At 43.2% G+C, this 25,029-nt stretch overlaps 1 protein-coding gene and 1 long non-coding RNA gene across 3 annotated transcripts in view; both read right to left on the bottom strand.

Moving 5' to 3' along the window:
- Nucleotides 1-25,029, bottom strand: part of LOC119240906 (caspase-1-like) — a 76,112-nt gene that overhangs the window by 18,833 nt on the left and 32,250 nt on the right.
- Nucleotides 1,483-24,995, bottom strand: LOC119240909 (uncharacterized). Of its 2 annotated transcripts, none has more exons than XR_008551087.1 (4): nucleotides 24,964-24,995; nucleotides 11,083-11,338; nucleotides 9,084-9,225; nucleotides 1,483-1,589 (listed from the first exon to the last, which is right to left on the bottom strand). It is a non-coding gene; the product is annotated as an uncharacterized LOC119240909 (long non-coding RNA). The 2 variants fall into 2 exon arrangements; XR_005124230.2 differs by lacking the exon at nucleotides 24,964-24,995 and adding an exon at nucleotides 13,208-13,349.

The raw sequence follows: 25,029 nt of genomic DNA, 5'->3' as shown, positions 1-25,029 counted from the left end.
GCCTTAATTTCATGATGTCTAAAAAAGGTTATTTTGAGAATTAAAGAGATTTCTTATTTGCAATAAGCTTAAAATAGTGTCTAACGTATAGTTATCATTCCATAGACATCATCGTTTTTGTTGCTATTATTTCTCAGATAATTTAGCAAGCTTGGAACTCTCTAATAAGCCTGGGAATCAAGGAGATGAAGCCCTTTTTGTAAAGGAAGAATCAGGTGTTTTCTCAGAATCATTCAAGGCAACCAGCTCTAAGCAAGCAACACAACTTGAGAGTCCCTTAGAGATCTTTCATCCATATCCTTGTGTCCACAGCACAGCACCTCTCTTGCCTTTTCTTCCTTTATCCTTTGGGCTCTTCCTTACTGGCAAAGCTTGAGGCTTTCTCCTGGCCCTGAGGATCTATGTTTCACTGGGTAGATCTGAAAGATGGCTATGCAGTTGACTGAACCTAATTCATCTCTGTGAAACCCTCCCATACTAATCATTGTTGCTCTGTGTAGGGTTTGAGGAGCTTCCCTCTCCCTCATCCAGGAGGACAAGGTCCAGCCCCTCTCCCTCTGTGTAATGGATTGAGTAGACGACAGGAAGAAGTATGACTGGAAAGTGAATTTTCAGGAGCCCAGACTAAAACTTAGTTCATATCCTGGATGGTTACTTGAGAAACCTGAGGAGATTAGAAAGATCCCTACCTTCTACCTTTTCAAATGTTTCTCAGCAATCTAGATGCAGGGCAAAGTTTATAAAAACCAGGATTTGCCAGTGGCATCAGCTAAAGAAAAATACCCTTTGCCTTTGGTAATGTGATTCTTTTTATACTGTTTTAAACATATCAACATAGGAGACTTCATGGACAGTAATTATATTTTTAAGTATGCTTTGTGCCTAGGCTTTTCCACTAGAATGTACTTAAGTAGTTACTACTGAGACATGTTGTCTTACAAAAATATTTTGATTCCATTCTACAGTTAAAAAAGTCATAAATCTGGGGTCTCCCCTGGTGGCACAGCATTTGAACACTGGGCTGCGAAGCTGCTTGCAGCTTCTGCAGCGCCTGTTCAATCCCTGGCCACTAGTGAGGGTCCCAAATGGTGCGACAGACCTCTCCTGCTGCGCCCGCTGCTCCCCTCAGCAGTGTATTTCATTGGTCTGCCTGTTCTGTTCCCTGCTCTGGCTCTGGTGAATTCTCTCACCCTCCCATGCTTCTGACTGTACCCAGTGCCTGTATAAATAAATAAATAATTAAATCCGGAAAAAAAAAAAAAGAGAACAGATAAATGCACAAAGCCGCATAGTTGCATTTTCTCATGGGGTTGAAAATAGAATGGAGTCTGTGTTAAGTTTCATGATTCCTCCTTGCTTAAAGCACCTGTGAAAAAGATCACTACTACGTCATTCCCCCACTAGTTATACATTCTCTATCCATGTGTATTTAGTGAAAACAATTGCTTCTTTTTCTCTATTTCATGTCAGAGCACATTACCTCTCCAATCTTTGTCTATGTATTCTCAGGGATTCTCCATGAGGGCAAGGCTTGACGTCATCTGTAGATTTCACTGATTCATGGGGTCTGGCCATGAGCTGTGGAGGAACTGCAGGACACATACATAACATAAATTACCATAGCTGCTTCTGTGACCATCAACCCAACTAGCAGCCATGAATATTAACAGAAAAGGGAAATTCTGAGAAGAATATTTCTTAACATGTAAAAATATAGTGGTAGCTGATTTATAGTATGAGAAGACGTGTACTATGATTAGGAAAGTAGAGAGAAGTGTCTATAGAGAAAGCAGATCTATCCCCCAAAATAAAAATGTAATATTGCCAAAATGCAATCATAGATTTTGATATTTCTTAGGACAAAAAACTTGATGACCCGAGGTTAAATATAGACTGTTCATAGTTAGTTGAAAGGTTTGATTTTTCCAGTGATACTCTAGAATAATCATTCACCCACGTAAACTTGCTGTGATTGTTAGGGGGAAAAGATGTCCTGAGCTAATTTCATACAGGCTTTGTGGATTCCACCCCCACTCCAGACCAAAGCCATCAAGACATTGGGAAAGACAAATACCATCATCACCAAAGGGAGGGTTGCTGGGGCCTGATGGTGGAGTTAAGCAGCCAGATTGATATAAAACCAGGGCCTTGGGGCTCTCTCTTGGCTTCATGGTTCTTGGCTCACTGCCCGCTCTCAGAGTAACATTTGGAATTCGAGTTCGGGGGAACAGATAGAATGCATTTAAGACTTCATCTCCCTCTTTTCTCCCTGAGTTGTACATTTCCTCATTTCCCCTTCTCTTGTAAATAAACCTTTTATTAACATTTTGTGTGTGCCTTTTGTGTGTGTTGAATATTAATAAGTCCCTTTTAAGCACACGGGTGAGGACCCACAGTCAGGCAACCTGTTTTATATCAGGGCTCCCCTGTAACAGTTTGGTGCCCAATGTGGTTTCCAAGTTACACCCATGGTTGACCAGCCCAAAGTAACTTTCCTTGCGTTGGTCACCATAAGCATACTAGGACTGCAGGACTTGCAGTGTAATCTTTGTCTCAAGTCTTGAAAAGTCTGCTTTTTTTCCCCATATTACAGCTTTTGTGGCTGTGTTTTTGACCCAAACATGGCCTCAACTATGAGCTTACACAGTTTTATCCCTAGCTTGAGTTCTTTCAGTTCTTTTCCAGCGTTGAGTTTAAGTAGCCTTTTTCCATTAAATATTACCACTAGTTTTATAAATGTAAATAATTTGATAAAACCTGGTATATGGCACATGATTTTACTTCTGTATACATATATGGGTGGTTTACAAGCCATCCCTTTACAATCTGTGCTTTTGGGTGTTTTTTGTTTTTTTGTTTTTTTGGTAATGTGTGTAAGTGCCATTTGCTATATGTTTGGTTCTATGAGAGGTAGATGTTCTACTTCACATACTAAGAATGTAAAACAAAACATTCAGGCTCTTAACTTAGCTATGTAACAACAAATTCAGGCACTTGATTTAACTATTAAGAATGTGAGGAAAGAAAACCGTACTGTTTTTGAGTCAGTTTTTAAAAGCATGCAGGATACAGCTTTTAAAAGTATGCAGGACCAGATACAGGCTGCCCTCCATAAAATGGATTTGGCAGAGGCTCGGCTGATGGCACAGAGAAGGGATAAACCTTCCCTGTCCCATGAGGACTGCAAGAGGGCAGAGTTAGAAGAGGAGGAGTAGCATTTGTTAAATACCTTAAATACATCAGCACTAATTCCTTCTCTGTGTGACAAGGCCCCTCCCTCAGACTCTTGAGGCTTCACAGCTTCCACTGCCCTCCAGGGAGGAAACTAAAATGGCATCTCCTCCCCATACTAGACGCGACACCCATTTTGACAGGAAGGGTCACCCTGAGGCAGGACAGTTTCCTCTTTGCCAGATGCCAATGGGTGGATTGAATGAACATTGGTGACCTGCTGGGTACTTTTGGTCACACCATCCCTTTACCACTGCAGACCTCCTAAATTGGAGGAGCTCTGTCCCCTCATACCGGCAGGCTCCTGAAAGGATGGCAAACTTGTTTGCCTCTTTCTTCCTTTCCCACCACCCTAACTGGGCAGACACACAGTCCATGCTACAAATTTTACTAACTCTGAATGAGCAGAGAATGGTATTCAGGAAAGCCAGGGAGGAGGCTGACCATCTCCACCAACAGGATAGAGAATCCCCAGAGCCAGAGATGGTTGTCCCAGTAGTAGATCCTGAATGGGACGCCAACAATGGAGGAATAGTGATGTTAGAACTATATAAAAAATGTTTATTGGCAGGACTGCAGCAGGGAATCACCAAACAAAAAAAAAAATTAACAAAATATTACAACTTGAACAAGGAGCTAATGAGGCTCCATTGGAGTTCCTTGAAAGAATTATTCAGGCATATACCAACCACGTGGATATAAACCCAGATGCCCAGAAAATTTTTGTCTGATCACCATGGCGTTCATTACACATAATGCCCCAGACATAAAGAAAAAAAGTTAGCAAAGGTGTATGGTATCACAGAGATGAGTCAGTCCCAGGTAGTGGACTTAGCATTTAGGGTTTATAATAATAGAGAGGACAGGAGACTGAAACCTGCGACTGTTTTCGTTCAGAGAGCACAGGACAGGGTTTCGGGGAAACAGTAATGGACTGAGAAGTGAACCCAGGAGAAGTGAACCCATGAGAAATGAACCCCTAGGGAGAAATCAGTGTGCTCACTGCAGGGAAGAGGGGCACTGGAAGTACAGTTGTCCCAGATTACAGGTAAGCAGCAGACGAGATAAGTACATAAGGCAGGACAGAAGACTGAGGACACCACAACATGACGATTCACACAGGAGTTACTGGACTGAATATAGACAGAGTACAAGAAACCTGGAACCAAGGAGAGAGGAAAGGAGACAAACGATAGGCCAGCGTAGAGGTTCAGATGATGATAGTGGATACAGACAGAGAAAAAACCAAGAGCCCAGTACAGAAGAAAGGAGACAAATGACAGCACAGAGTAGAGGCTCAGGTGAAGATAGGAGGGACTATGGACAGAGTAGAAGGAATCAAGAGCCAAGTGCAGAGGAAAGGAGACAAATCATAGTATATGGAGAAGGTACAGATGAAGAATAGGGGACCCAGGGGCTCCACTCGATCTAAATAAGCCCAGAAGTACCTGACCAGAGACGAAGTCCCACTGGTCTTGTGAACCTGTTGAGGACTTGAGATATTTATTTAAGAAAAAGACAAAAAACTTGATTGTTACTGACTTCTTTTCCAGTTATTGTTGCAGGATACCAAAGGATTCACTTTTCTGAAGAAACCCTGAGAAAACTAACATATTATAACCAATTTTCTTCCTTTCAAAGTTTAGGAGACATGAAATAACATCTTGAATCATGCATATGCTGGCAGTATTTTTTTTTTTTTTTTACACAGAATGGCTTTCAATCTTGTTTTAACTTTTTTTTTAAACTTCGAGTTTTTTTTTTTTTTTTTCTGCTTGTTTTTGTTATGTTGGCCTATGAGTGAAACTGCAATTGCGTAAGATATCCCATGCATGATAAATGGTAACTAAAGAGCTCTTTGTGTCTATATGTTGTATGTCTGTATGTCCTTTCCTTGTGTCCTTGTCTTGGCCTCCAGTGGTTGACAAATTGGTGTATATGGTGCCTATAGACATTGAAATAAAAGAGTCTCCAGTTATCTTCATAACTAAAGACTATGGTGTGATTGTCAACAATGTACTACTGAACTAAGTCGGTGCCTTCATAGAGATTGAATATTGTTGTTTCTGCTGTTTTCTGATGTTTATGGCAAAGCTTCCCAGAAATCTAAATTCAAGTAAAAATTTGGTAGCCTATCATATGGTTGATCAAAGGAAATCTTGTGGAACCTCAGGAGAGCTCCTGAGACACTCCACAAAATTTCTCCCTTTCCTCCTAGGAAAGGCATTAGATGAATTTGTCCTATTTGACTTTCCAAGGAAAGTAAAACTAGAAGGGAAACATTGCCACTTGGGAAAATGGGGAAACTTTGACATGTACAGAAATGTCAACATTGGTTTTCTAAAATGTGTATAAAACCTCTCAGTATCTGACATGTATGTAAATTGTCAGTGGTGATTGTCACCTTGTAATATTGTATACTTCAATTGTTTGATATCTACAGAAATTGTTTCTGGAAAAAATAGGGAGAAAAGACCTCAACAGATTCCTACTGAAGGACAGAATAGACTGTTAGAGACACACCTGATTTTTACTAAGTTTTCTTTGAGATAATACTGGTAATTTCTTTTTGCATTTTGTTCTGAATACACAAATTTTTCCTGTTTTGAGTGACCAGGATCTGCAGCAAGTTTGCATTTTTTTTTTTTTCCAGCAAAGCTAACTTGTGAGACCTCCCTGGTGGTGCAGCGGTTGAGCACAGGGCTGCAAAGCTGCTCATGGCTTCTGCAGTGCCGGTTTGATCCCTGGCTGGTCAGTGAGGGTCCCACATGGCACACAGACCTCTCCTGCCATGCCCGCTGCTCCCCTCAGCAGTGTATTTCATCAGTCTGCCTGTTCTGCTCCCTGCTCTGGCTCTGGTGAATTTTCTCACCCACCCGCGCTTCTGACTGTACCCAGTGCTTGTATAAATAAATAAATAGATCTCTAAAAAAAAAAGAAGCTAACTTGTGTTTGTATTTTCTCTCCCCTTGATACCAACACAGCATAAAAATAGTGGTAGTAATCTTTTACTACTTATCTCTGAGTCTGTTTTTGCATAACTTCCATAGGGATTTTGTCTGCTTAAACTAAAAAAATTGGACATGAGTTTCATTGTGTGGCTTTGAGTGGAGTTCTTCCAGGAAGTTGAAACAGAGCTGAACCAAGAAGAGGAGAACCTGTTGCTTTGTTCACAGGGTTCCAGGGAACTCCAAAGAAGGTGAGGAAGCTGCCTCCATTGGCCAGCCTAGACAACCCAGCAAACAAAAAAGTCCTTCTACCCTCGAGAAGAGGAAAGCCCAGGTGGAGTCTGATGAGATCAACTTTTTTCTTGAAGCCTACATGACCGGATGTCAAGAGTTTGATCTGATCCTATATGGAGTATTCCAACAAAGCCAGCTAAAATTGCTGTTTAGTTATTGTGTGATTTTATGCAAAAATGGGTAATATGGTTTAAGAGTAGATTTAGTTTGCAAACTTTTGCTATGCTGTTAAAATGATTTGGGCTCAAGGTTGAGAGAATTTGTTTTTACATAAGTTGAACCAATTTTCAATTTTTTTTCTCCTGTGATTTTGACATATTTGTTGTCTTATTTTGGCTAATGCCTCCAGATGTTTTTTTTTTTTTTTTTTTTTGACTTTGACTAATTATATGTTTTTCCAGGAAGGGAGGACTTTTGCTTTCCACAATGGACAATACCTGGTGAGATTGATTTTCTTTCACACTGGAACCCTGAAAAATTTTCATCTGAGACTGTATATTTGATCTTCAGCAGCCATATATTTGATCTTCATCACCGTGGAAATGGTGGCAAAAAGTGAACGGGGGGAATTGTTAGTGGGAAAGGCTGTCCTGAGCTAATCCCATACAGGCTTTGTGGATTCCACCCCCACTCCAGACCAAAGCCATCAAGACATTGGGAAAGACAAATACCATCATCACCAAAGGGAGGGTGGCTGGGGCCTGATGGTGGAGTTAAGCAGCCAGGTTTGGTATAAAACCAGACATGTGGGCCTTGGGGCTCTCTCTTGGCTTCACGGCTCTTGGCTCATTGCCAGCTCTCAGAGTGCCATTTGTATTCCAGTTTGGCAGAACCAGTAGGACGCATTTAAGACTTCATCTCCCTCTTTTCTCCCTGAGTTGTACATTTCCTCATTTCCCCTTCCCTTGTAAATAAACCTTTTATTAACATTTTGTGTGTGCCTTTTGTGTGTGTTGAGTATTAATAAGTCACTTTTAAGCGTGTGGGTGAGGACCCACAGTCAGGCAACCCATTTTATATCAGGGTTGCCCTGTAACTTGATCTCTGAGCAAGAGTATATTGAGTAATATTTATCATTAGAAATATAATGAAGTCATACTTTAAATTTTAAATTGACTATGTCCACATTAAAAAGACTATAATATTAATGTGATTGTATATTTTTTTCTACATGATATATCAAATATTATGTCCATGTATGTTAATAGCCACAATTCAAATACTAGGTAGTCACATGGGCTACCCAATTGTGACTCCTAATCCACACAACACATCAGTTACAAACACCAAACATTAATACTGAATTCTACACAACCCAACGATTCTATTTTTAACAACCTCAGCCTGAACTGTAACCTTCCTACAAGAGATGGACTTCCCTGTGTCTTCATCCCGTGGGGCAGTCAGCTACGTAAATGAGAAACACTGTCTAGTAACCAGAGCTTGCTACCCTGGGTGAAATGGACACTTTCATTTCAGAGATTCTTAACATACTCTGAAGTCCTGGTCTCCCAAATGCTGAACAAACAGCAGTATTTTCAACTCATGCTTAAAATGGGAGGTAATAATTCCTCCCTCTTGGAAAAGTTTGCTTCAGACACATCCTGACGTAATCACTAGAGAAAGGTATGAGTATCCAGTATGGGTTGTCCTCATCTGACTGAGGTTGTGCAAGAGAGGGGAAAAGCTCCTCCCTTGGAGGAGGAGGAGGAAGTCACAAGCAGAAATTAGAGGAATGTATCAGAGCGAATGTAACCATGTGTTAGTTCATGAGAAGAAAGCTTTGTGTTCAATTACAACATTATCCTGTACAAAAGTTTCTCTTACTGTAGTTCATAATATTTTTTTCACTTCACTCATTACAATGTATGTTTAAATAATGCTATTTTATTAAGTGTCTTTATAAAGGTGATGCTGACAGCAAAAAAGCTGTGGAGATGCAGCTACTTTTAAGGCTTTAAGACACCACCATTTCTAAATATTTCTTTTTATGGATTATATAGTGACCCATGATTTCCTTTCTCAATCCAGAAGACACTGCCAGCATGAAGCAATATAGGATCCTGGGACACAGCTGTCTAAAGGCATGTGTTCCCACTGAGAGCATCTCCTTTCTTCCCAGTTTATGCAGCTTTGGTGAACTAAAACTTCTTAGGTCTGAGGTAAAATTAGCATGAATATGAGTGCTTTGAGTTCAAAACAATAAATATGGTGCATCTTGCTCTCCAACAGGAACTCCTGTTAACCCGGTAGCACCTCAGAAAGGAACAAGAGAATCAGGAATCTAGATAAAAATTTTACTATCTGAGTCTTATCTGTTATGTAATGAAATGATCAGGAAAATCCTAAAATTGTTATAAAAAGGAAAGGATTGGCATTGGGAAAAGGCAGAGTCCTCTCCACTAGAGTGGGGGGGACTAATGAGGGGCAGGAATTCAAGTGTTAGCTCTCTCTAAGTAGCATCAGCCAGCACAGAATATATGCATCCGCAAGTTAAGATAAACAAATATCTTGGCGAATATCTACCCCATTCACCGCATGTTGTGCTCTCAACTCTCAGAACTATACCCACATCTGAAGAAATGCCAGGGATTTACATATTCTACTGACCAGCACACTCCCCTTGTTGGCATCCCAGCCCAGTATCCTGTGAGTGTCCTGGAGTCACTGGAGGAAGCACGAACAGACTGAGCTGAGGGAGCCACTGGACATGACAGTTCACGCCTCTTCTTGTCTGCCACAATTCTGCAGCCTGCTAGGATATTTCAGTTTAGTTCAATGTTCATGGTGATTCCTGGGGTTACTAAAGCTTTGAGTCCCATTTGCTGAATTATCTCTGACTTAAAAAAATAAAAAAATAAATAAAAGCTGGTCTCCCTGGTGGTGCAAGGGGTTAAGCACTGCACTATAAAGCAATCCGCAGTCTCTGCAGCATGAGTGTGATCCCTGGCTGGCCAGGGAGAAACCCTCATGGCAAGGCAGACCTCTCCTGTCTCACCCACTGCTCCCCTCAGCAGTATATTTCAGTTGATCTGCCTGTTCTGTTTCCCACTCTGTCTCTGGGGAATCCTCTCACCCCCCCCCCACATGTCTGGCCTATATCCCAGCTCTTGTATACATAAATAAATAAATGTTAAAAAATAAGCAATTTCCCCCACACCCCCACCATCCACAGTTTAAGAAAAAGCAATAAACCTGCACATGGGCCAGTGTAATAATATTCATGAGAAATAGCCTAGTTCACAATTTTGAAAATGCATCAGATTGCCATGTGCATCTTCTGGTGGGTATGTTCCATTCCACAGGAAGGGCTTTTTGGAATGCTGATTTGGCAAGATGAGGTCTTCACAATGTCAGTTGCCTTTTGTTTGTTATTACTTATTATTAATTAATTTCAGGGCATTTGTTTATTATAGCTTATTATTATGATAAACTAATTTCAGTTAAATTAACTGAAATCAAGTTAAACTCTATGGCACATGGTGTCTATTACTGGTGAACTTGGTTGGAGCTGAGGCTATTTAAGTCTAGTGATACTCTTAATTCAATCTGAGTCAGAAGTTTTGGAAGATTTTAATTGATTGGTCATTTTCTAGGTGGTCCCATGAATGAGGAATGAGGAAGCACTGACAAGGTCTAAATACTGCACGCTGAATGATAATTACGATAACTGATATTTATTGCAGCATGTTTTTCATTTGTCCATTCTGTGTTACTTGCCTGCAATTGGCTGTGACTCTGCTAAGAGCTATTGTGTTTGGATGAAACATACAGTTGTGCTCTGGATTGAGAAACCTAATAGAGTACATTCCCTCTATATAGAAAGGGGATTAAAAAGTGGAATAAATGTGCTGGTGGGAATTAGTGATTTTACTGTTGTGACATCAGGTGTAAATGCAGAATAGGTGTTAGAGGTAACTGACTCTGGAGTCAGAATTCTGGCTGAGATCTAAAATCAAGGAAGTCAGCAGAGTGCCCCTGCCATTGTACACCTAGCCTTACAAAGTCTGGAGGAAGTTATAGGAATTGCCCCATTTCCCAGATGCTGAGAATGATGCCTGGGGAATTTCAGAATGAAGTCATATGTGTCCAAGTGACAGAGGCTGGGTTCAACTTCAGGAATCCCTTACTACCAAGTCTCTATAATTAGCTCTTTCTGTCTAAAATGTACACTGGGACTCAATTTCTTTTTTTTTAAGATTTATTTATTTATGCATACAAGAGCTGGGGAAAGGGCCAGAGTTGCTGAGGGGGGTGAGAGGATTCACCAGAGAAAGAGTGGGGTACAGAACAGGCAGACTGATCAAATAAACTGCTGAGGGGAGCAGCGGGCAAGACAGGAGAGGTCTTCTGCACCATGTGGGTAGCTACCTGGTCGGCCAAAGATAGAATCCGTGCTGGAGTGGCTGTGGACAGCTTTGTAGTTCTGTGTCTTAATCCCTTGCACCATCAGCGAGGCCCAGGACTTTGATCCTAGAAGACAAAATGGCCTCTAAAAGGCTAATGAAAGGTTTAGTAAAAATGATGCTTTTGTAATACTAGGAAGGAGGTATTAGAGAGGACATTGGAATTGCTCCTCTCCAAAAAATATGAGATGGCCATCACTTACCTTCTCTTGGAATTTTTGTTGGTGGTATTTTAGAAGTTTTGTGGCCTGGCATCTTGTCTTCTAGACGCTGTCTCAACAACATAGTTAAACAACTTCTTTTCATTCTCTGTAAGATTGGCCTGTTCAACCACTTCCCTCTGTTCTTTGTTCAATCCCGGAGGAATACCCTTCCCTTTGAGGTTGAGTTGTTTTATCCATGGTTGTTCTTTGGACAGCTTTTCCCATTCCTTATATGAATCTCCATTGTTTGTATTTCCTGTGAGAAATAAAAATATTCCTTCACCTGTGGGCACAGCTTAGAGAGAATTTTCCTGTTCAGAGAGCTCCCTGGAATGTGAAACAGACTTCAAAAGACTTCTCACTAGTGAACCATCTCCCCGCCATTTGCACTGTCTCATCCTACCTATAATGTTCTCTTAGGCCATTAGATACACATGAGGCTATGTTTAAAGTTTCATCGCCACCTCAACTTTTTGGTAACTTCTGTGCTCTCCTCTTTGACATTGGGTCTTGTGCCATCATCTGGCAACCCACTGCATTCAATTTATCTTTCGGTTTCTCTCTTTCACACAGTAGTGATGATGACCTACCACCAAGGATCCTCTGCATTCTTGTCTGGACTGTACATTTATCCCCCAGACAATAGGGTCTTTCCTCTGTGTTTAATTTCCTTGGTGAAAGAGCTGTTTTTCAATCTACATCCCATTCCTGCATCTTAAGACTTAAAATATGTGCAAGCACTCATATGCTTGCTGAGTACACACATCAATGAATGAATTCACCTAAAGTTTTTATGCCTTAAGATCTTATCTCAATCAAAATTCAGAATTGAAAATAATCTGAAAATTTAGGACTGAAAATCAACTTTCTGTTTGACACATTAAATGGATACCAGGATAACATTACTATCTGACATAAGTCCCAGCTTTTAGGTGAATATGGACATCAAAGTCATACTTTTATTTTAACCCCACAGATATGATTTATAGTAGATAAGAAGGGAAGATGCCTCATTGATTCTAAATCCACAGTAAAATAGAGTGCTCCAGTCTATCTAGATGCAAAGATAACTTAGACACAAAAACACAGTTTCTTTAGAAAATGGGACAGGACTTGAAACAAAGACTTGGCCCAGAGCATCAGCCTCATCCTCCATGTTATCTTAAAGTATTCTTTCAATAAATGTTTTGAACAACTCTAATGAAAAAGACACATGGAATTTCTAATGCATAAACAAAAAGTGAACAAATACCGGCAACTTAATGATTATTAACATTTCTTAGGCACTGATCATGATTATAAACAATTATATATAAATTATCATCTATATCATTTATAAATCTCAGTACTGCATACTTTACAAATATTTGTCTGCTGGACCTTCACACATATCCTACAATATTTCCCTTATTGTACAGATCATTGAAATAAAATAATCACACATATTAGGATTCAAATCATTCTTAATGCCATCTTTTTGTAGTTAACCACAACACAGCTGCAGTAATAATAGTTAATATAAATGGGCCTCACATTGGTGCCAACAGCCTTATGTCAGTTTTCATTGGACTATAGTGTTGGAATATGGGTGCTTTGGTAATGGGCATGCCAGGTTAACTACATCTGAAGGAAGGGATCCTATACGTCCTGTATCCTCACAATGTACACCAATGGTACAGCAATTAAATGGAGAAAAAAAAAAACTTCATATAGCAAGTATATTAATATTGGCACTATGTAGAAACGGAAATGGAGAGCTTAAGTAATTGACCCAAATTCTGTGTATAGCATGCAGTGTGTATAGTAAGTAGGGAAAGGATTCAAATTCAGGGGTTCAAATACAGAAGCCCCGGCCCCACTCTTAAGTCATTAGACTTCATTACATGATATTTGGAAGGCTTGTGCAAGGATGTACTGTCCAGAGCAGGTGTCTCTTCTGCCCAGAGGGTCTGCTGGAGTTAGTTACTGTTGTCAGCTGTATCTCTGATTCTGCTTATCTCATGTTCCCTGGTGCCTGGTGGTGTGAGTTTTCCAAAGGGCCTGTTCTTGCTTTCTCCAATTTCTGCATCTCCCAGCCCTGATACCCAAGTCCTTAACCCATAAGCAGGAAAGAAAACCTACTCACCAGCCAGGGGGAACAGGCTCAGTCCTTCTCTGCTTGAAGAAAGCCACAGACTTCCAAAGGAAAGTGACTTTAAGGTGCTTGAGTGTGGGGGCAGGGCACTAGTCTGAGTCAGAAAAACCACATGCTTGTTTTCAGGGAAACCCCTCCTCTGTGAATAGCAAATGAACTTTACTTTCTGGTACGGTCATACTTTTCTTCCTTTGGGAAACAAAAACTGGAAATGACAATACACTAGTCTCTACTTTGGTGCCTCTGCCTGCTTTGTCTTTCCTTATCCTCTTCTCTAGGTGGGGAGGGGTTCATGTTTGTGAGGTAGTTTGCTTTTGTTGATTTTGAATAGCTATGCTGCTCTTTTATGTATAAATAAAATAACTCTTCAAAAAAAGTAAGTGTTAGGGGGGCCTTAGGCAGTGAAAGAACAGCAGGAGGGCAGTGGCCTTACAGTGTCTGCAGAACTTAATCTCTGATGACAGGATGAGATGACACTGAGATGTCAGGAGACAGGAAGGGAAGCATCCTCCCACCAAATCACAGTTCAAAAGGAAACAAGTTAGGTGGGTAATTCTAATCTCCTTCTCTGCAACTGAAAACACCTAGGTTTTCATTGTTCCCTGATTTGCATTTTTAAATCAGCAAAAGTAGACACACTCAGATCAGAAGGTGAAGGACACACACACACAAGGACTTCACTACTGCACTATCACCTCACCTTCAGTTTCTGATTTCTGTCCATCCCAGATTGAGACCTAAGTCCTTGGCCCCTAAACAGAAAAGAACCCCTACTCAGCAGGCATAGAGAACAGCTTCAGTCCTTCTCTGCTTAAAGAAAGCCACACACTTCAATATAGGCACCAGAACTTTCCTTAGTTCAGGGGTGGGGCATCTTGTCAAAGTTAGAAAAACCATTTTATTGGTGTCAGGAAATGCCCTGTGTACAGGAAATGAACATCCCTGTCCTTTTGGCAACTTGATACCGTATTTTTTTTCTTTAGCCAACTGATACCGTAATTGCAGGTTTTCAGGCCCACCTAGTGTCCAGGTAGGAAGGGACCCCAGCTGCAGGGCCAGTTCTGAGTCCCGACCACTAGACCACCACAGGTTGGTGTCTCACCAAGACACAGCAGGAGCCTCACTGAAGCTCAGGCACACAGCAAAAAGGGGCAGATTTGTTTAGATAAAGAAAGTAAGTTTATTGAGGAGGAAAGGGGAGAAATAAAGTGGAACTCCCAGGCAAGGGAGGGACAAGGGAGCCAAAGTGGAGTCCTGCCCCAGAGAATATACACCTTCTTTCCCTAATTATTCTGAAGCTCCACAGGTCTCTTTGTGATTCCTTAGTTCTTGGTGGTCTCATTCACACAGTCTTCATGTCTCTGTGCCCAGACTAAGTCTCTGTGTCCCAGCCCTTTCCATCCTTTTCTTCACTGGCCTTGTCCAGGAACATCCACTATCCCTGGTCCTGGGTGTTTGATTAACTCTCTTCAGAGGTTGTCCTTACCTCTGGAGCTTGCCTTATTCCTATTGTTTCCCTTATCTCAGAAGCCTCTTTAACTCTCCCAAGCCCCTGCCTGCACTGTCCCTGACTGCCTAATTAACCCTAACTTGCCCTAGGACTCAATAGGACATGATTTGGCTACCAGCTGTACAAACAGTGACACCATCTGAGACATTTTCAGCCTCTGGACAGGAGACCTGACCTGAATATCCAGTGCGAGAAGGAATGGAGGGCTAAATCCTCGAGTGAGGGAGACCAGTTTAAAAACTATGAGAACAACACAAGAAATTCTGCACACGAGAGAAGTTAGCAGCAGGCCTGGAGAGAAAGGGGAAACATTGGGAGTCACTTTAAAAACACCAAGTGTGGGGCCTCCCTGGTGGCGCAGCGGTTGAGCGCTGGGTTGCGAAGCTGCCCAAAGCCTCTGCAGCACCAGTTTGATCCCCGACCACTGGGTGTGGGTCCCACATAGCGCTCAGATCTCTCCTGCTGCCCACTGCCCCCCTCAGCAGTGAACTTCGTCACTCTGCCTGTTCTGCTCTCCACTCTGGCTCTGGTGAATTCTCTCACCCTCCCGTGTCTCTGACTGTACCCAGTGCTTGTATAAATAAATAAATAAATGAATCTTAAAAAAAAAAAACACACACCAACTGTGTACTCGGTACAAGAGAGTGTGGTACCTAGCTATTTGTGTTTAACCATGTGTTGCCATTTTGTGTATAACTGCCATTTTGAGTTATAAGTCTCTTTGCCTAGAGATGATGCAACATTTCTGAAATGTGTCTTATCCTCACCTCATTATGGACACCCAATGATAACAGTCTCAGAACACCTCAGAACACCAAATAAGGGGAATACAGTGTCCCCAGCCAATCTGTCTGAACTTTGGGTTGCACACGTGCCAAGAACAAAAATCGCCCTCTTGTAACCAATGAGCATTCGCTACCTTGTTTTAACATTTAAGCCTGATTGTAACCTTATAAATATCTGCCTGATCCCCCAGTTCATGGCTCTTGATATTTGCCACTGCGACGGTAGGTGCTCAGAGCCCAGACTAGTTCTGTAATAAACCCCCACTTGCCTGTGCATTGGCTGCTTGAGTTACATGGGTCACACCACCATTGATCTTAGGCATAATAAAGAGAAGGCAGAGGAAGTGGGTTTCATAGCTCTGCTTATCTCATTGTAGGATCAGTGATTAAGACCCTGATGACTAATTTGGACTCAAGGGGAAGCAGAGAAGATTTTGATGGACAACAAGAATAGAAAAACTAAAAAGGAGCCCCACACATGACCAGAAACCTGGCTCACACAATGCCAAGAGCTGGAAGTGGGGTCCGGGATTTGCATAGCCATTGACTCAGCTCTAGAACCCAAACCCTTAGGCTCCAATGCCTAGATTACAAAGCATAAGACCCAAGTCGTTTTGAGACTGCTGGAGGGAGTGACTAGAGCACAGGCTCAAGGTAGAGATATGGAGGTTGAGCCCACTGTAGAATACTCTGGTCCCTTTAGGATTCTGCAGTTATCCAACAGCAACTAACCCCAAGGAGCACAAGGAGTGACCCCTCCCAAAGAGAAGACTCTATCAGTGCAGTCTCTGCACTAGCTCTCAGCAGCCCCCTGTCCACTTTGCAGGTGCTTCTTTTCACCAAGTGTGTTGCTCTGCAGGGCAGCTGCCTCCTGCCTGCCCATGACCATGTGGGTACTTCTCCTTAAGGCCGCCTGCCTGCAATCATGCAGGCCTCTCTCAGCAAACCTGTCCCTCTCAGGGAGCTCTCTCAGCCGTCCTCCGTCTATGCAAGTGTCCTTCATTCTTCTGTCCCCTTTTACTACTAAGCCTATTCATTTTTTTTTTTAGCAAAGTATGATGATTTTATTTTTTTATAATAAATTTTATTTTTATATCCCCCATACAATTGCAAAACCCTTATTTTGACCCCAATCCCTCCCCTCCCACCCCCTACCCCCCACAAAGTAACTCTGGTTCATACAACTATTGTCTCTGTCTAGTGTAGAAATTCGCCTTGGGAAAATCGACGCATGCCGCTGAAACAGGAGTTCTGGTGACATGTTCCCAGAGTGAGCCCTGGTCCCCACACTCAAAACCCACTCACTCCAAAATCAACATTAGATTTCAGAGTGTATTTAGAAACTACCAGGGTTGTCTCTCACTCAAAGAACTTGCACTATTTGTGTTTACCCTCACTTTCATTCCAGAAGCTGAAATGAAGGAATTAATGTTTCCTGTCTCAGACATACCTGGAGCCCCGGCTCTCCAAGCGGAGGAAAGAGCAGGGCCTTCTGCTCGCATGCTACTGGTGCAGGAAAAGGGGAGAAAACTTGACAAGGAGGCATCACCAAACCAAATCTGACTCACACAGGAGCTGGGGGTAGAAGGGATTCCCAGAGCCATGGACCCAGCTATTGGCACTGACAATCCTGATGCTCCAATGATTAGGTCAGGAGGCTCAGACTCAAGCACTGTTCAGACTTCTGTAGAGGGTGTCAGGAGCTCAGACAGGAGGTGAGGGTGTGGAGATTGAGGGCCATGGCAGAATCTCTGGTCCTTTTCAAATTCTGCATAGCTATTCAAATTCAACAAAGCAAACCACCCCATGGAGACGAGACCCTCCCCACCTAGAGGAGAGGATAACACCTGAGGCTGCCCCCTCCAAGGCCAACTCTTACTGCCCACTCCTGTCTATGCCAGTGTTGCTTTGTCTTCTCTCCCTTTCTCATAATCAACCTCCTCTTTTGGATAACTGATGTTTCTCTTGTGGAGAAACTCCCCTGGGAAACTCACTGAGCAACGATAAAAAGGAATCTCTGGGAAACTGAGGCACATGGCACATGGAGAGCCTTTAGGGTCAGAATATTATAGGAAAAGCCTGGAAGGAATAAAGAGGGCTCCAGAGATAAGGGCAACAAATTCCAAAGGGGATCTTTCAAACACCCCCAGGACCAGAAGAGGCAGAATATTCCAGTACAATGATATATACTAAGATAAGTGCTGGGACAGAGACTTAGTTCTGGGCAGAGTAACATGAAGACCGCATGAGTGACACCACCAAGAACTAACCAATCACAAAGAGATGGCAGAGCTTAGAATATTTAGGGAGAGAAGTTGCATATTCTTGGGGCAGGACTCCACTCTGGCTTCCTTGCCCCTCCCTGTAATGATTCCCCTGACCTGGGAGTCCCACATTATTTCTGTTCCTTTCTCCTCAATGAACTTATTTTCTTTCTCTAAGCATATCTGCCTCTTTTCGCTGTTTGCCTGAGCTTCAGTGAGGTTCTTGCTCTGGCTCCTGTGACACCCTTGTGGGTCTGATGGCCTAGACTCAGCACTGTCTCCGCATCCTGGGATCCATTCCTGGCTGGAATACTAAACCTGAAACCTAAATTACGGCATCAAAACTTTTCCCAGGTTAATCCAAGGAACACGTTTTCATACCCAACATCTCCAAACACACACACGCACACACACATACCCACAACGACTTCACTACTTCACTATCATGCCACCTTCATTTTCTAATTTCTGCCTATTCCAGATTAAGACCCAAGTCCTTGGCCCCTAAACAGAAAAGAACCCCTACTCAGCAGGCATAGACAACAGCTTCAGTCCTTCCCTGCTTAAAGAAAGTCACACACTTCAGTATAGGTACCAGAACTTTCCTTAGTTCTGGGTGGGGCATCTAGTTGAAGGTAGAATTTTTTTTTGTTTTGTTTTTAGGAAATGCCCTGTGGACAGGAAATGAACCTTCCTGTTGTTTTGGCAACTTGATACCGTATTTTTTTTCTTTAGCCAACTGATACTGTAATTGCAGGTTGTCAGGCCACCTAGTGTCCAGGCAGGAAGGGACCCCAGGCTGCAGGGCCAGCTCTGAGTCCCGTCCACTGGCTGACCACGGGTTGTTAACTCATCAAGACACAGCAGGAACCTCGCTGAAGCTCAGGCACACAGCAAAAAAGGGGCAGATTTGTTTACAGAAAGAAAATAAATTTATTGAGGAGGAAAGGGGAAGAAATAAAGTGGGGAGGCTTCCTCTGGTAGCGCAGCAGGTGAGCACTGGGCTGCGAAGCTGCCCACAGCCTCTGCAGCACTGGTTAGATCCCTGGCTGCCGGATGAGGGTCCCACATGACGCACAGACCTCTCCTGCCGCCCGCTGCTCCCCTCAGCAGTGTTTCGCCAATCTGGCTGCTCTGCTCTCTGCTCTGGCTCAGGTGAATTCTCTCACCCTCCCGTGCTTCTGACTGTACCCAGTGCTTGTATGCATAAATAAATAAATAAATGAATGAATGAATAAATAAATAAATAAATAAATAAATAAATGGTGTTTTTTTTTTTTTGAAAAAAGAAAAAAAAAATGAAATAAAGCGGGACACCCAGACAAGGGAGGGGCAAGGAAGCCGAAGTGGAGTCCTGCCCCCGAGAACATATACTTTCTTTCCCTAATTATTCTGAAGCTCCACAGGTCTCTTTGTGATTCCTTAGTTCTTGGTGGTCTCACTCACACAGTCTTCATGTCTCTGTGCCCAGACTAAGTCTCTGTGTCCCAGCCCTTTCCATCCTTTTCTTCACTGGCCTTGTCCAGGAACATCCACTATCCCTGGTCCTGGGTGTTTGACTAACTCTCTTCAGAGGTTGTCCTTACCTCTGGAGCTTGCCTTATTCCTATTGTTTCCCTTATCTCAGAAGCCTCTTTAACTCTCCCAAGCCCCTGCCTGCACTGTCCCTGACTGCCTAATTAACCCCAACTTGCCCTGGGACTCAATAGGACATGATTTGGCTACCAGCTGCACACACCAGTGACACCATCTCTGAGACATTTTCAGCCTCTGGACAGGAGACCTGACCTGAATATCCAGTGCAAGAAGGATTGGAGGGCTAAATCCTAGAGTGAGGAAGACCAGTTTAAAAACTATAAGAACAACACAAGAAATTCTGCACACCAGAGCAGTTAGCAGCAGGACTGGAGAGAAAGGGGAAACACGGGAGTCACTTTAAAAATACCAAGTGTGTACTCAGTACCAAAGAAGGCAGAGGAAGTGGGTTTCACAGCCCTGCTTATCTCTGTAGGAGCAATGAACAGGACCCTGATGACTAATTTGGACTCAAGGGAAGCAGAGATTTGGATGGTCAACAAGAATAGAAAAACTAAAAAGGAGCCCCACACAAGACCAGAAACCTGGCTCACACAATGCCAAGAGCTGGAAGTGGGGTCCGGGATTTGCATAGACATTGACTCAGCTCTAGAACCCAAACCCTTAGGCTCCAATGCCTAGATTACAAAGCATAAGACCCAAGTCGTTTTGAGACTGCTGGAGGGAGTGACTAGAGCACAGGCTCAAGGTAGAGATATGGAGGTTGCGCCCACTGTAGAATACTCTGGTCCCTTTAGGATTCTGCAGAGTTATCCAACAGCAACTAACCCCAAGGAGCACAAGGAGTGACCCCTCCCAAAGAGAAGACTCTATCAGTGCAGTCTCTGCACTAGCTCTCAGCAGCTCCTCTGCCCACCTGTGACTTTGCAGGTGCTTCTTTTCACCAAGTGTGTTGCTCTGCAGGGCAGCTGCCTCCTGCCTGCCCGTGACCATGTGTGTACTTCTCCTCAAGGCCTCCTGCCTGCAACCATGCAGTCCTCTCTCAGCAAACCTGTCCCTCTCGGGGAGCTCTCTCAGCCGTCTTCTGTCTATTCAAGTATCCTTCATTCTTCTGTCCCCTTTTCCTACTAAATCTTTTCTTTAAATATCACTAATCTATGTCTTGTGTAGAAACTCCCCGTGGAAAACTTGCCACTTGCTACTGAAACGGGAGCTCTGGTGACAGGTTTCCACAGTGAGCCCAAGGATCCTGCACTTCATTAACTCCAAAAAACATCATCAGATTTCAGAGTACCTTTAGAAACTGCCAGGGTTGTCTCTCACACAAAGAACTTGCACTATTTGTGTTTACCCCCTCTTTTATTACCAGAAGCTGAAATGAAGGAATTAATTTTCCTGACAGTATGGTAAATGGTTTTTCAGGCTTTTCTGCCCTTCCACCATTAGGTTTGCCCTGCCTGATGGGGCACCTGCAGTTGTTACATTGTGGCAAGCTGCCTTATTTATTTCTCTGGGCCATGGGAGGAAGGAGTATTGAGATAGTCACCAAGAGAATCAGACGCAGGAGAGAGAAGGAGAGAAGTCTAAGAAGCCCAGAGTGAAGATGTCTGGGCAGCCCTGAGTGCCGCATACCTGGTTGCTGCAATACATGTAAAGCTCAAAAAAAGCCTGAGAATGCCACCGAGGCTCCACAGCTTTCCTTAATCTGGTCAGCTTGGATCCTAGATATCCTGCTCTGTGCCCTTCCTGTCTCTACACTGACGCAGAGATACCTGGAGCCCCTGCTCTCCCTCAGCAGTGGTAAGGGCAGGGCCTTCTGCTCTCATGCTACTGGTGCAGGAAAAGGGGAGAAAACTTGACAAGGAGGCATCATAAAACCAGAATCTGACTCACACAGGAGCTGGGGGTAGAAGGGATTCCCAGAGCCATGGACCCAGCTATTGGCACTGACAATCCTGATGCTCCAATGTTTAGGTCAGGAGGCCCAGACCCAAGCACTGCTCAGACTTCTGTAGAGGGTGTCAGGAGCTCAGAAAAGAGGTGAGGATATGGAGATTTGAGGGCCATTGTAGAATCTCAGGTCCTTTTCAAATTCTGCATAGCTATTCAAATTCAACAAAAGCAGACCACCCCACAGAGGTGAGAACCTCTCTGCAAAAGAGGATAAAACAGGAGGCTGGCCCCTCCAGAGGGCATTCTTCTTGTTCCCTCCTGTCTATGCAAGTATCCTTTTTCCTTCTTTCCTTTTTCATAATAATCCTTCTCTTTTGAGTAACTTCTCTGTCTTATGGAGAATCTTGCCCGGAAAATTCTGTGTGTGCAGCTGAAAGGGGAGCCTCTGGTGAAACTGCAACAGGGTGGTGCCCAGGAAAAGGGAAAGTTCCAGATTCCCTGCCCCACCGAATGGAGGGTAGAGCTGAGCAGGGAGGAGAAGATGCTAAAGAGGAGACTGGAGAGGGAGACAGGTTGGAGAGCCAGAAGGAGGCCTGAGAAGGCACATGGAACAGAGAGATATGTGAAGAAGCTGCACTTGCTTCTTGCTCCTGAACTGGCTGAAACAGATGTGGGTGAGAGACCCTTGGGGGATTCAGAATGGCAATTTTTATTTTGATTTTGCTCTTTTCCTCCCAGACTTGTCTGGTTGTTTCTGATCCTTTTCTATGGGTCCCCACCAGAAGGTGCTTTAGACTTGTGGCAGACTATGGGGTCTTTCTCTGGGCCAATCCTGTTTGGGTGGACTTTTACCCATGAGGGAATGGGTAACTTTGTGTGCTTGATTTTGAAACTATATTCTTTGTCTTTTTTGTATTGTTTACTAATTGTATTAAAGTTCCTTTCCAATAAAGGTCTTACATGTTTTGTCTTGATGCGATGGGTCATAGAACTTCTTCACAGCAGGCAGGTTTGGGGGCTCTGGGGTACCTCTCTCTCTGCCCCATAATAAAATCTTTCCCGAGTGTACCCAAGGACCCCACACTCCAAACCCACTGATTCCAAAAATGACATCAACCTCACCACCCCTTCCTTATTTCTGCCTGTGCCAGACCTAACACCCAAGTCTTTGACCCCAGAGCACAAAAGAATCACTACTCACGAGTTATGGATAACATCCTCAGGCCTTCCTGCTTGAAGAAAGGCACAGACTTCAAAATGTGAAAGTTATCAGAACTTTCCTTACTTCAGGGGTTAGAGTATCTCGTCCAGGCATAGAAACCTGTTTAGAAAACCGCTTACTCAATTTTGAGTAATATTCCCATGTACAGGAAAGGACTGTTCTGTCCTGTGTGGTAAAACTTTTCTTCCTTTGTGAAATGCAAGTGGAAATGACAATCCACTCTCCTGTACTTTGGCACCTCGGCCTCCTTTCACTTGTTAGTGCCCTCACACCTCCTTGTCTCTGCCCTACACCTGAGCGTTTCTACCTCTGCTTGCTTGAAAATGCAAATCAGGGAGCAGTAAAAACTGACAGTTTTCATTTCCAGAGAAGGAGATGACAATTACCCACATAGCTTGTTTCCCATATGAACTATGATTTGGTGGGATGATGTTTCCCTCCCTGTCTCCCGACATCTCAGTGTCATCTCACCCTGTCATTAGAGGTAAGTTCTGCAGACACCTCAAGGCCACCCCCCCTGCTTTTGTTTACTGCCTAAGCCCCCCCTTAACATTTATTTTTTTAAGATTTATTTTATTTATTTATGCATACAAGAGCTGGGTTGTAGGCTATAGGTGCAGGTAGGGGGTTGGTGGTAAGAAAATTCACCAGAGACAGAGTCAGGAGCAGAACAGGTGGACTGATTGAAATACACTGCTGAGGGAAGCAGCAGGCCAGACAGGAGAGGTCTGTTGTGCCATGTGGGTTATCGCCCTGGCCTGCCACTGAACTCATGCTGCAGTGGCTGCCAATAGCGTCATAGTGCTGAGACTTAAACCCTTGTGCCACCACCAGGCAGGCCCTTAACAGTTAATTTTTATTGAGGGGGCTGTTCATCTCCCTGTTTTGATACCTGCTGAACAGTGACTTACTATGATGGAGGACAAGAATAAAAAAAAAATGAAAAAGAGGTACGCCACAAGACCAGAAACCTGGCTCACATGAGGTGGGGGTAGAAGAGATAAGCATAGCCATTGACACAGCTATGGAAACCAAGATCCTTAGGCAGCTAACAACACAGTTGTGGAAACTGGTATCCTTAGACGCAGACTAGTGTTCTTAGGCATGGACACCTAGATCACAAAGCATAAAATTCAAGCAGGTATCAGAGGGCACATCCAAAGGTAAAGATATGGAGTTTGAGCCCATTGTAGACTCTCTGGTCCCTTTCAAATTCTACCTAGTTATACAAAATTAGCAAACAACTGACTACTCACAAGGAGTGACCCCTCCCAAACCAAAGAAGACTATATCAGTTCAGTTTCTGCACAGGTTGGGGCAGCAATCCCACTGCCCACCTGTGACTATGCAGGTGTGTGTCTTTAACTGTTTTATCCCTTCCCTAATAAACCTGCCCTTTATATATAACTAATTTCACCTTCTCATGGAGAAACTTGCCTGGGGAACTCACCGCGTATCTCTGAAACAGGAGCTCTGGAGAAACCTTTCCCAGAGTGAACTCAAGGACCGCCGCACTCCAAACACACAGACTCCAGAAATGACAATAGATTATATATGCAGTCTCAGATGATAGCAGAATGAATGCAGTGTTGTGCAAGAGAGGTCTTTCCACAACAGTCAGTGGACAGGGAAAAAAAAAAAAAAAGACCGTGACATGTTCAACTCTGTAGGATTCACAAATTCAGCAATGGGTTATGATTAGAAAAGGCTCCTGAGCCTGGTTCTCCCAGTGCTTCCTCTCCTAACCTTGCTGAGTGCAGGGTGTCTGGGTACAACTGAATAAAGTATAATAACTACACCCTATTCATGAACCAGCAGGCAGGTTTGGGAGGCTGTACTAAGGGAATGAATAAGGATGCCTTGGGGAGAGAGACAGAGGCCAGATATCCATCTGTGACAAGGGCCAGTGCCTGATACCAGATATCCCAGCAGAAAACTGGTACAAACTGGAGCTCGAAAGATGGTGTTGACATCTAATACATCTGGAACTTCTTGAGAGTATTTCATCCCACAAATGCCTTCCCAAACACCATGAGACATGAACACCATGAAAGTGCTATCTGAAGTCCGGTGCTCTGGGCAGGTAGCAAAAGCCATCAACTCCATCTTCATGTTCTGGAAGAGAGCAGAGCACTGGTCTCCCATGTGACTCATTGTCATGACTCTGTGGGCATCCAATAGGGAAACACTTAAGGAATTTATATCTCACTTCAAATCGATGGAATGCAAAATAAAATTTAAACTTAAATTTGGACAAGGTGCAGCAAACGGTTATTGGGTGCTATTCAGGGATTTTGAGTAAAGAGAAAAAGACATTACTGAATTAATATTATAACATCCCACTTAAAAGTTTACCAGACTCTTGCTAAAACCTTGCATGTTTGAAAAGATGATGGTAGCATGATGTCTCCTCCAAGGGAAAACTTCCATTTGAGACTTCCAGGATATATATACTTATGAAGCTACAATGAGGATTTCTCAGATTCTTTAGACATAGGAAAGGTATTGCTCTGTGCCTACATTAGGATAGGTCATACCAAAGCAGTGAGGTTTTCTTTCACATCCACGCTGTACCCCAGACTTTCCAGCAGTCTCTTCATGTC

This window comes from Talpa occidentalis, unplaced genomic scaffold (assembly GCF_014898055.3).
Source record: "Talpa occidentalis isolate TD23 unplaced genomic scaffold, MPIMG_talOcc4v2.1 talOcc4.12, whole genome shotgun sequence".
Lineage (NCBI taxonomy): Eukaryota > Metazoa > Chordata > Mammalia > Eulipotyphla > Talpidae > Talpa > Talpa occidentalis.
The sequence above is the reverse complement of the archived record's forward strand: the minus strand, read 5'-3'. Positions and strand labels throughout refer to the sequence as shown.